This window comes from Rousettus aegyptiacus, unplaced genomic scaffold (assembly GCF_014176215.1).
Source record: "Rousettus aegyptiacus isolate mRouAeg1 unplaced genomic scaffold, mRouAeg1.p scaffold_m13_p_1, whole genome shotgun sequence".
In the NCBI taxonomy this organism is placed as follows: Eukaryota; Metazoa; Chordata; class Mammalia; order Chiroptera; family Pteropodidae; genus Rousettus; species Rousettus aegyptiacus.
The window spans coordinates 174,136,452-174,148,811 of record NW_023416284.1 but is presented as its reverse complement, the minus strand read 5'-3'; the positions used below and the strand labels follow the sequence as shown (position 1 = coordinate 174,148,811).

The 12,360-nt window shown below is 41.2% G+C and overlaps 1 pseudogene; it reads right to left on the bottom strand.

The window, feature by feature from the left end:
* Positions 1 to 896: 896 nt before the first annotated feature.
* Positions 897 to 1,015, bottom strand: LOC118605531 (annotated as a pseudogene).
* Positions 1,016 to 12,360: the final 11,345 nt, after the last annotated feature.

The following is a 12,360-nucleotide window of genomic DNA, read 5'->3' as shown; positions in this document are numbered from 1 at the left end:
AGTGGAATGTGACACTTCTTAACCTAAAACAAACAGTTTTGTATCTTCTTGAACTCTAGGTTGCTGGTGTATATGAGTGGTGAATACGAAAACTATTATAGACCAATATCTAGGTTCTTTTCTTCCTGACATGGGTTCCGTGGACTCCTTCTCAACATGGGATGTGAGCGGAAGTGGTGTCTGTCACCCCCAGACTGAGACAGTTCAGTGGAGTGTGATTTACTCACCCTCCTCTGCTTCTCTCATCTGTCGAGCATCAGTAGAGGAGACTAAGGCCCCCGAAGAGGGCAGAGTCATCCGTTGTAAAGAGCCTGGATCCCTGAATTAACGTGTGGAACAGAGCTTCCTCTTTGCCTCCTGAGAGATCCACGTCAAACTGTGATGAGAATGAAAAATAAACTTCTATTGTGTTAAGCTACTGAAATATTCGGGTTCTCGTTACTGCAGCCAGCAAGACTTGTTATGGCTAATGCCAACTATAAATTATACGTAACTCTTAGCCATCCCGGAATTCAATTTAATTATTATAAAGCTGAATTCATGTCTACTTTAACATTGGTGTTTTATAATAGCACCTATCGTTTTTTAAGTAATAAGAGCACCAAAGCCCTAAAACATGGTTTAAAAGTGCAAATATATAATGTCACAACTTAGGTGACATTTGGATCAAAAGAACAGACAGAAAGGTAGGGTTTCAAAATAAAAAGTAAATTGGAGTTACGAAGAATGCAATACTACATAAAAATTAATCACAATGTATTCAGAAATAAAATAACTCTACCTTTTCCTTTTAATAATTTTTTTGTTCTTTTCTTTTTCTTTCTTTTTTTTTTTTTTAGGTGAGGCAACCCTTGGTTGACCTCACAGATTACAATTTTTTATTTTTAATTTTTTTACTCCTACAGCACCTGGTCTTCCAAGGTGGCCTCCCATTCAAGTATTAACCAGGCCCAGCCCTGCTTAGCTTCTGAGATCAGACAAGATTGGGCTTGTTCAGGGTAGCATGACCATAGACAGAACTTTACCTTTTAATAAATGTCAAAGTACCACAAGGTTCTTTTTTTATAACAAGGACTGGGCCAGTAAAAAACAATACAAAGCAACTTTAACCATATACTTTTCGAATTAAGGGTCATCTTATAAATAGTTCATCAAATCCTGTCTGCACAATTGAGGGCTGTTTCTCAACCTTGTTCTATTAAAAAAAAAAAATTAGATCACACCCTTGTTCTGTGATTTAGACTCTATTAATATTTTTTTGTCCTTTCCCTGTGGAAACTGAGCACCAGAAGACGGAAACTGAAGACTGTATGGCCAATGTGACTCCTTTACTCCATTCACCTTCCACCTTCGAGGGGTGGGTCTGCCGCCCCTTCCTTAACACCACTCACTCCAGGGGCCACCGCTATCTCAGCAGGACTTCTTCAGGTTTCTTGAGAGAGCTCAAACGCAAGAATGTGGGGGGCTAGCAGCGGGAACCCAGCCAGGAGGCAGAATCCCCAGTCTGCAGCAGGGTTTCAAGGCTGCAGGTCGTTCTGGCTTTGCATTTCCCCTCGAGGAGCCTCGTGGAGCCCACACTTATGTCACTCTGACTCGGGCTACATAGATCTCATTTCTCTCTTCTTGTCCCTAAGTCTCTTCCATTATTTCCCTTTGTTGGCTCTGGACTTGCTCCAAAGAGTGCCTACCAATCTTTTCCTCTGGGGCCTCTGTGTGTCTGGCTCTAGACGGGGTGGTAGCCAGGCCCAGGCTTAGACTGGGAGGTGACGTATCTCAAGTGATCCCAGGACACAGTCTCACTAACATGCCTGGTCTTGCTGGTTCAGCCTCTGACTGTGAATAAAACATTTCCTTTACTCCTTCCCCTTTCCCCCAAAAAGACAAAGACAAATAAACCTGGGTAAAGAAAGTAATCGTTTACTGTGTGTCTTGGGACATTTCCCTAATATCTTTCCAAAAACTGGAGCTCCCTACACTGTATAAAATAAAATGAGTGACATCTTTAAGAGAGTTAGGAAATTAATGTACTGTCAAGACATTTCCAGTACATTAAAGATAGTTTTCCGCTCCATCAGTATGTTTACAAAAGAGAAGAGACCCAGGTCACTGATGTAACTGTGTGAAAAATGAAGGAATGTGTGGCAAAGGAACAGTCAAAATACTTGAACTGAAAACAAAGGGAAGCGATCATTTTTACAACCCGGCTTTTGTCGCCGAGGAGTTGATTTGGATAACTAACTCTAGCACATCTGTATTTACATGATCTGGAAGACATGAATTACTAACACGTAGGAAAATTCCGGGGTGGCGGGGGGAGGGCGGGGGAGAAGTAAGCTACGGCTCCTTCAAGTATCTGATGAAGTAATCTAGTAAGGTTCCTTGTCCTAGTCAGAGCTGAAGTTTGAGCACTTCTAGCGGGACTGTGCCATCTAGTGGCGTCACCCTCACTGCCTCAAGCTGGAATCGGATTCAGTTCAGAAAGGTGCCTTGCATTGCTCATCAACTATAATAAAAGGGGTTGAAAGAGCATTTCCATGGCATCCACATGGAGCTATTTCCAAATTACTGAAGCCAGCCGTGGAGTGAAAACTCATAAACTTCAGAGAAAGACTTCATTTCGCATCACCGATTTCGTCATCTCACGGCGTCTGCTCGGGGCCGACGTGTGTGCGCATCATGGCCGTACACCAGACACCAAGCGACTCTGTGCACTCAGCCATTGCCCTCCAGAAGTTTAACTGCTGAGGAGAGGAGTCACAGACTTCTCTTTCTTTCTGTTTATAAGGTGCTAAAGAGGTAGTGACGGTTTTAGTAACAACTAATAAAGATACAGAAAAAAAAAAAAAAAAACCCAGACTCAACAGCCATCCTTCAAATAACCAAAGCCTGATGTTCTTCACGAAAAAACAACGCTGACCTCTCAATTTCTTGCTCTAAAATTGTGATGGTCTTTGCCAATTTTAGCTCTGAACGTGAAGTCTTGCCCCACCAACTCCTGGCTCTCTCCTACTTTACCCGGAATCTCCTGATCCCTGTCTTGTGTTCTGAACGCCATCGGTACCCACCTTAGGTTGTCCCCAGCCTCAAATTTCCCCATTTCTGTGATGTTCTCTGCTCAGCCACCTACACTCTCAGTTAGGGGGCTCGGGGCTAACTACAGAGATAGGGTCAGAAGAAACTCAGGGAAGAAAACTTAGAAAACAATTTTCATAGTATATTTTAAAAGCGGCTTTGAAATGACTGCACATTTCATGCAGAGTTGTAAAAACACACGTTTGTTCAGAATGGGAAAACAGCTGAGCCGAGAAGGAAGCAAGGTTGGGACTGATGTCTCTGGATGCTTTGGAAAAGTCGAAAAATTGAACTGTATCAGAATTTTTAAATCATATTCTACTTTTGAAACTGAAATATTCCAAGTAGTTGACATTCGTATTGGTATTGTTTATCGAGATACATTTCTCATAACATAAAATTCATCGTTTTAAAGTTACATCGTTCAGTGGTCTTTAGGTCATTCACAAAGTCATGCAATTGTCACTTCAAACTAATTTTAGGACATTTTCATTACCCCCTAAAGGAACCCCATACCCATGGCAGTCACTCCCGATTCCCTCGCTCGACTCCAGCCTTTGGCAACCAACAGTCTAGTTTTTATCTCAATGGATTTGCCTATTCTAGGTGGTCCATATAAATGGTATCACGTAGTATGTGGCCTTTAGTGTCTGGCTTCTTTCACTTAGCATGGTGTCAAAGTTCATCCATCTCGTAGCATTACAGTTCTTTATTCCTTTTTTTGGCTGAATGATATTTCATTGTATGGATATATCACACTTTATTTATATGTTCAGTAGGTAATGGACACTTGGATTGATTTTATGTTTGGCTATTAATAATCCTTCTATGAACCTTAGCGTACAAGTGTTTGTATAAACATATATTTTCAGTGCTCCTGGGTATGTATCTAGGAGTGAAATTGATGGGTCACATGGTAATTCTGTGTAACTCTTTAAAGAACTGCCAAGCTGTTTTGCACAGTGGCTGGACCATTTACGTTCCTACCAGCAATGTATGAGAGTTCTCATTTCTCGATAAACTTGCTAACATTTGTTATTTTCTGTTTAAAAAATTATCAGTTCATATTAATAAACTGACGTTATTATTATTATTGCTATCTTAGTGGGTGTGAAAGGGTCACTGACTTTTAAGAGCAGGTATTAATGCAAATACAGACTAAAAAACAAATCGGTTAGGTTTGGGCATAGAAAATACATTTATATTAAGGTCATATTATATGACTTTAACCAGAAGGGAATAATTATACCACTTGTTACATATATATTCTGTTACCAGGGTAACATGTATCATTCAAATGTGAGCAAAATGTGCTCCAGGCAGTGGGGAATACAAGGAGAGCATAATTTGGCTGTGACACTGTGCATCCTCTAATAGTATAGTCTACAAGTGCAGGACTTTTTGCACCTATGTAATATATTAGCTCAAATTGAATTTGCCCCAATCAGCTAAAGTCCCTAAGACTTTTCTGAATCTTCTGCTCTTACCCCACTGTTCTGGGGGAGGTGGTTTTTAAAACTTGTGGGACTTCATATTTATCTCTATTAAATCTCCTCTTTTAAATTTTAGTCTATAATTCCAGCCCATTAGAATCTTTTGGACTCATGAATCTATTTCTACTTCACTACTTCTCAGTGTTAAGCCAATCACAAATTAAAAAGGCATTTTTATTGGTCTTCAACCAATTTATTATTATAGATCATACTGAAAGCCTCCTCTCCAGAATAGTATCTATTCTCATATGCAGCACTATATGCAATTAAAATACCTGTTCACTTGTCTGTCTCTCTACTAGGTTGGACTTTCATTGTTTTTGCAAGTAGTAGTCCCTCAATAAATGTTTGCTGAATTGAATCGAACTGAATCTCTCTTTCAAATACCAGCTTAAAGTTTTGTTATAGAACCACTTGCCAAACACATGAGACATCTGTCTCTTGCTAAAATCTCACTGTTTAGCTATGTTATCAAGGTCAAAGAAAAAAAAAAAGCTGTTTATTGATATCTTTTGCATAGCTAATAGTTCAATTCCTGAAACATGTTTCTTTATCTTCCAAGTTCTTGTACTAATTGCTTATATATATATATTTTTTTAGCCCTTTATATGTGCTAGAATCTTTGCTAAGCATTTTATATATATCATCTCATCCTATTCTTTCAGCAAACCGAAGATACACAGATTTCTGCTGGTGGTTGAGATACCCTTCTTTCACAAAGGAGTGTGTGCCTGGGAAAATGTGGGGACTGAATTGAGACCAAGTAAGAACTAGTAAGATTTTACACATTCATTTCTGATGCTTTGTTTCTTTTCCTTAAAAAAAAAAAAAAAAGGCTGCAAAATTGCAAAATGTAAATATTCACTCATTTGAAATGCTCCATTCATGTGTGCTTTTATGTTCTCTGTACTTGCCTGCATTTTTAGAGTTGCCAAATGAATATTTCAAGAAGCAAATCCACAGATGTGTGGACATTTTGATACACGCGGAACTGCTGAGGGCACCATTCTTTTTGACATAACTAACGGAGACGGGACAGCAGATTTTACGCTTTATCACAACAAAGTTAATACATATTGTAAAAATATAATAAAAAAATCACTTCAAAATGGTTACAATATTGTTCATAGGTTCTTCTAGAAGACTAACTCACCTCACAGCACGAGAGGATCCATAATTCCTTTGAGTCTGTGGATTCAGTCACTCCGACAATAAGCTTCTACTTAAAGAGTTAGGCCATGACATTGGGAAATGAACTAATAAAAAAATCTTAGTGTTCTGCAAATTGACTGCACATGTTGGCAATTAGGAGGAAATAAAATAAGTGGTTAACAGCAAGTTACGAGACCACATTCTCCACGGGGGGGGGGGAAATTATTTTAATGTTTCTTCCTTTGTCTTCCAATGTTTTAATATTTCTCTAGAAGTTTACATGCTCTCACATTGTGATACCTTAAACTATTACAACTGCGAGTGCTCCCGATAATTAAGTGTCCGCAGATAGCTATCAGTAAGTGCACCCAGGCTTACTTCTCTCTGTCTGTTGCCTGCCTAAGAGACAGACATATCTTGAACAATGTTGGTTCTTTCTGTCTTTTTTGCCTCCTTTCACATTCTAAGTAAGTTCCTATTTAATTCATTATATCCTGGGAAATTAAATAATTTGCTTTTTAGACCCTTTTACAAAATAAAAGACTCTGAATAAAAGTCTGAAGACCTTTATTGTGGGGAATTGTGTGGAATCTTTAGGATGAGTTTTGTGACAGCTACCTAAGGCCTTTAGGGAAAAAATTACTTCCAAGTTGGAGCTTATGAGCCAGAGGATTGAGATTTATATAAGCCCAAACATCTGTCAAATGAGTTATTTCTATATTTGACATAAACTCTATACCCTTCTCATTTGAATATATTTAAAAATTATCTACTTGCTGCTGAAAATAGTGCCTTGAAAATCAAAACCAAGACACACAAGTGTGAAGACATTACACTTTTTTTCTTTTTCCATAATTTCTTGGATGAAAAGTCTACCTTCCAATTTTTTAATCAAGAAATTTTTATTTAGAGAAAAGTCACTTAAAAATTATATCCCATGGTTAAGCCACTTAGATTAGATATTGCAAATTGATTTTGAACAGTACTCTGTTTTAATATAGTATAATTGTAGTTATTGAGTGTTTCAGATGTATTTTGTGTAATTGCTTACATTTCCCCCCACCCCCCAAGAAACCAGTAATTGTGTTTTGAGGCTATAGATCATCCGAAAAAGCTTTCTTTTGATTGTCAGAGATTATGGAATTATTTTAATTCCACTTTAGAGTGGCTGCTTCTTTCATTTGCCATCCCTCACACTAGAGATCAATGATAAACTGACTCCATTACATAGAGAGATGCTTTGGGTTATTTTTTAGGAATAAGAACAATTTGCATTGAATCTCCAATACTTCTGTCCCCACTGTGACTATGACATCGAATATACCCATGGCGCTTTATAGTTTCAAAATATAAATGACCACATTGAACAGCAGGAATGAGTGTGGCTGGTGTTACTCACGCAAAGAGGAAGAACACAGAGGTCATCTTCTGACTCTGGGTTTAGGAGGCTCCTGGCCTCTCAGAGTAGCTGACGACATCGCCATTCTTTAGAAGGTTGATTTTCTATAACCCGAGGATCCTGGCTGGCCCAAGTTTGCTCAACCGTTTTTGTCTCTTCATAATTATCACTTATGATAAAGAATCCTCACCATAAGATTTCATTTTAAAAATTAATAATTCCACATAAGAAATGGTGAACACACACACACACACACACTTTACCATATAGAAGAACGTCTCCTTTTTAACCCTGGCTTTGATGAGAACAGATCTTCTGGTAATTGGCTGGCACATTTTCCACTTTACTTTTTATGATCGATCATAGAAATATGGCTTATGAAAAGAAAAATGGCATTTTAAATCACATCTATTTGTATGTAAGGCTTGGAGTTGTTTTAATACATCAATATAATTCATCATTTTGAAGTGAGCCATTTATCTCAATGGGTATGATCTATAACTTCTTCTACGACTGATATGCTGCATGTCATATTAAAATTGACTGTGTTACGTGATGCAGCGCAAGTATTGAAGTATTCTTTATGAAAAAAAAGCCTTTCCATACTCACATTATTTTCAAGAAATCTTATGTTGGCATAACAATGTAATGCGATCATCTTAAATTCTGTATATTTGAACCCAAGAATGTTGGGAGAAGGAAAATACCTTATTAGAAGTTGCCTTCCTTATTTTCCTTAACTCTTCTGTTTTTTAAAAAATAAGTTTCAATAGTGTCAACTGCCTTAAATCTCATTGAAAGAAGACATAGTAAAAAAAAAAAATAAGTCAAAGAGATTCATGTATTAAACGAACGCTCATATTGCACCAAGTATGGACTTGGCCATGAAAACCAGCGTTTGGATATGAAGTCATAAGGAATTGAAACTGCCAACTATTAGCTTTGATTTTCACGCCCCGTATTCGTTTGAATTAGTGGACACGACCTGCTTCGCTTTCTCCTCCACATTTCCCCTTCACAGGTCCCTGTCAGAGTTCGCACTGGCTCGGGTTTAGTTTCTGCCTTGAGGCTAGGAAACTCTGAGTTTTACTTTCAACATGGGAAAAAAAACTCATGCGTGGATAAGTTAAATCACTTCATTCCCTTAGACCTTAATTAAGGAAATCGCAGAAATGTTACTTTAATTACCTTTAAATACCTAATTGAAAAATCAGAAGTCCATGAGCTTCTAGGTACACAAAGAGTCTGTAAAAAAAAAAAAAAAGTGTTTTAGGCTGTTTTTAATTAGACTCCATTTTAATTTTACAAACTGAATCATTGATTACTTGAAGTGTCTCATGTTTGCCATGATCCTTTTTTGTTTGTTTGTTTCAAGTGGTTATTTTGTCCAGTCTAAAGCTGTATAGCCTTCTAGGATCACTAGTCCAATTATTATTCTTTCGGAAATTAATACCATATCTTTAAAAGGTAAAGAAGAAAGACCATACAGAAACTTGCGGGGTGGGGACCAATTCACAGGCTTCCGTTGACAGACGCAACCTGCCAACCAGACAGTGAGGGAGACTCTGCTAACACTTCCCTGCGCCCCCGCAGGCGGCTTGGGCCCTGTGGCCTACATGGAGTGGCAGCGCCACAAGCCGGTACCAAAACCCTAACCATGCAGGCACAGCACGTTGACCCTGGTGTGTGCCCGGGGCTCCAGGCAAGCTTGGCAGCCTTTGAAATGCCATCGTGAGACAAAAGAGGGGCTTATTTTGTCTTTCCTCCTTCCTGCTGCTGGTTTAATTGGGTCCTAACTGGATAACCTTTGGCAGGATGCCAAGACAGCACTCAACTCCGACTGGTCTGGTGGAAATGGTGTGTTTCTGATTAAAAGCTGAACATTGATATCTGATCTCCAAGTCCAAATATTTCCACAGGAGCAGGAGCTTTGTCAGAAGGCACTGGGGGGGAAGGGCCCGCTTCGGAATTTTCCCAGTGCTGTTTGACAGGCACTAGGTGTGTTAACTCCATAATCCCTGCGATAATCCTCTAAACTGGGATCACGGTGATCCTTTTCGGCTTTCCGCCAGCGAGAGCGCTCGCCAGAGCTGCTGACGCTCGCCCAGCCGCGCACGGTTAGGGAGCTGAGCCGCAACTTGCTCCGAGGTGGCCGGGCCTCGGCGCCCACATCTTGCCCACCAGGCCACACCGCCTCTCCAGTGAGACAGGGACATTCGTCTGCGGTTTACATGGGCGCCTCGAAAGTCAGGAAGGGAGAAGCAAGAGTCCCTCGCGGCTCTAGGGCTGCCAAGGGCACCATAGTTTTTAAAATTTTAAATATGTGGTTTTTCTCTTCAAGATACATTTGAAAACCTCCAGTAAATTTTCCCATTTATAAAAATATATATATATATATTTATCTTAAAACAAAAGTAGGGAAGAAAGGAAGAGGAAAGTAGGGAGGGAGAATGGAAGGCAGGCAGGTTCAGCCAGTGGCCGCATTGGTGGGAATTTGGAGGGCAGAAGGAAGGGCGGGGACAGAGTTCGTCTCTCTCTCTGTCTCAGGCCATGTCCTTGGTGGTGGCCACATTGCTCTGTGAAGCCAGCATCTGCCTGGCAGGCCATTCATGTTCCAAGCCTCCTCCAGGTTGGTCCTCTGGTAGGAGGCCTCTTCCACACCTCCCACCCCTGCCCCCAGGACTGGGGAGGAGACAGTAATGGCTCCTCCACTGTCGCCCGAAGGTCTCCTTTCATTTCCCAGTGCTCCCATCGCCTGTGCAACCAGTTTCTTGTTTTAAATCCCCTTTGCAGCAATCCCGAGTATAGTATGGATGGTATCTGTTGACTTGGCTGGACCTGTCGATACATCCTGCGACATCTTTCTTGGAAGGAAGCTGCATGGGTGGCATCCATCCCTTCCAAGAACAGAGAATAGACTTAGAAATGGTCTCTCGATTCCTTTTTTCAGTCCAAAAAGTACAGAAACATAGTGTTTAGTTAGCCCAATGCTCCAAGTTTGTGACTAGAAGATAAATTAGAAACTCAGAGTGCCAAAGAGGGAAGTGGTTACACTTAGTTTTCTGCTCTCCTGCCCCTCCCCCCTCCAAATGCATAACTCCACTCTGCCCATAATTATGTGGGTTTCGTTGTAGCTAGTTTATCTAGTTACTGAATATGAGAGACTTCGATTCTTCGTCGTCTTCTTTTTTTTTTTTTTTAAGAGCTTCCACCAAAAATGCAGAAAAAATTTTGGTGAAGATCCCCAACCACCCAGCGATGGCACCAAATCACAGGGAGTCTCTGCAAAGTGAACCTTATCAGCCAGCACCTCCCGAGGGCCTGCCATGGCCAGGTCGGGTGCTGGGTGGAGACACCCAGCTGAGCTAGACTTGGTCCTTGCTCTCCAAGAGCTGAGAGTCTAGTAGAGGGCTTGACCTGAGGAAGAGAACGGCAAGTGCCATAAAAGAGGATGCCGTGGATGCTCAGGAGAGACACAAGCCCGGCCTTGGTCTTGCCCTATAAAAGTCTGATTGGAGAATTTGAGGACACTTCTTTGACAAAGTGACAGAAAGCTGGGCCTTATAAGATGAGACGATAAAGCCAGGAGAAGTCTATGGAAAGGCGTCTGGGTCTACACAAGGAGGGCAGCCATGGGGATTAGGGAGCACAGAAAATGGTCCATTTTATCTAAGTGGAACCCAACAGAGGGAAGCCGACCCCCCAGTGATGGTCAGACACCCCAGCACTGGATTCTTGGGCTTGTTATCTGTCACACACTCTCTACACATGCTCAGTCCAGGCCCTCCTCCCTCCAACTCAATCTCTCTCTCTCTCTCTCTCTCTTCCTCTTCCTCTTTCACTCCAGATCCCCAGCCATCTGAGTCTGGTCCTCGGGGACTAGGAGACACTATTACCACCTCTGACTCTATGACTCACATCCTCATCTCCTCTCTGCCCCCTGCCCATTCCTCCCCCACCTCCTCTTATTCCAATTGCCCTTCCTCAAACCCACTTTGGGAGTTTTATTTTCCATTCCTTTGGTGGCCCTGCTGTTTGCTTGCTTGCTAAGTGATTTATACATTCCAGGCTGGATCCAAGACAGTGTGGGATGAAAACCAAATGCAAATCAACTAGAAAGAAAGGCCAGAGTAAATACAAACTTAAAGGCTTCAGACTAACAGTGTGCAAGGCTGTGCGTCTGTCCGCGCTATCCTCCCCAGCTCTCCATCTCAGCCAAAGCAGTCTCTCCAGGCTATTGTGGGGAGTGCCGGGAGAAGGTCTCTTGCTGTTTCTTGTTTGCCCTTTAAAGACTGATGAGATCTCAGGGCCCCCACAGGGAGCCTCTGCTGGGTCAGCATTTATCTCTGTCAGTCAGCACAGTGGCCTGTCTCTACCTTTCCCCTCCACCAGATCCCTCTGCCCCAGCAGCTCTGTTCCTATGCTCTCGAAACAGATCTTCACCTTCCGAAGAGTCTTCAGGAACTACACCTCCCAACTCCACAGGGAAACTGTGTCTGGCCCACACCAGGGAATCGATACTCTGGACTCGAGTCTCAGCTTTGTCACTAAGATAGTTTGTAACCCTGGACGAATCGCCGCGCCCCTCCGGGCACCCATTTCTTCAACCATTCACAAAATACACGTAGCAACCACTGTTCTTGGCAACGGAGACATAGAGATGAACATGACTAATAAGTCTGATCATGAGAGATACTCAGTAAATGAATTTTAAAAATCAGCAGGGAGTGGGTACCTTAAGAGAACAATTTGGTAATATCTAGAAAAATTGAAACATGAATACCCTTTGATCCAGTAACTCGACCCAGTAACTTCTTAACCATTTACATAAGGAGAAAAAAATAAACATAACAGAATTTAGATGCCAACGCACAAGAGAATGGATAGTGTGTGCCATGTTCCCACGATGGTATTGAGCAATGGCAGTGAATGAACTAGAGCCACACATATCGACACAGACTGTCTCACGAACATCACATTGGCTTAAAGAGGCATGTTGCAGAAAAATATGTAAAATGCCCTATCTGTGTCAAATTAAAGTATCTAAAATAATACTGTATTTTATAGAGCGGCAAGCCTATTTTTTTTTTTAATCCATGGGAATGAATAACACCGAATTCAGGTTAGCGTTTTCCTCTGTGAAGAGAGGAAAGAGATAGAATTGGGGAAGGGGACGTGGGTTAACGACTGTATCGATAGTATTTGCTCTGTATCTTAACCCAAGTTGTGAATACATAGTTATTT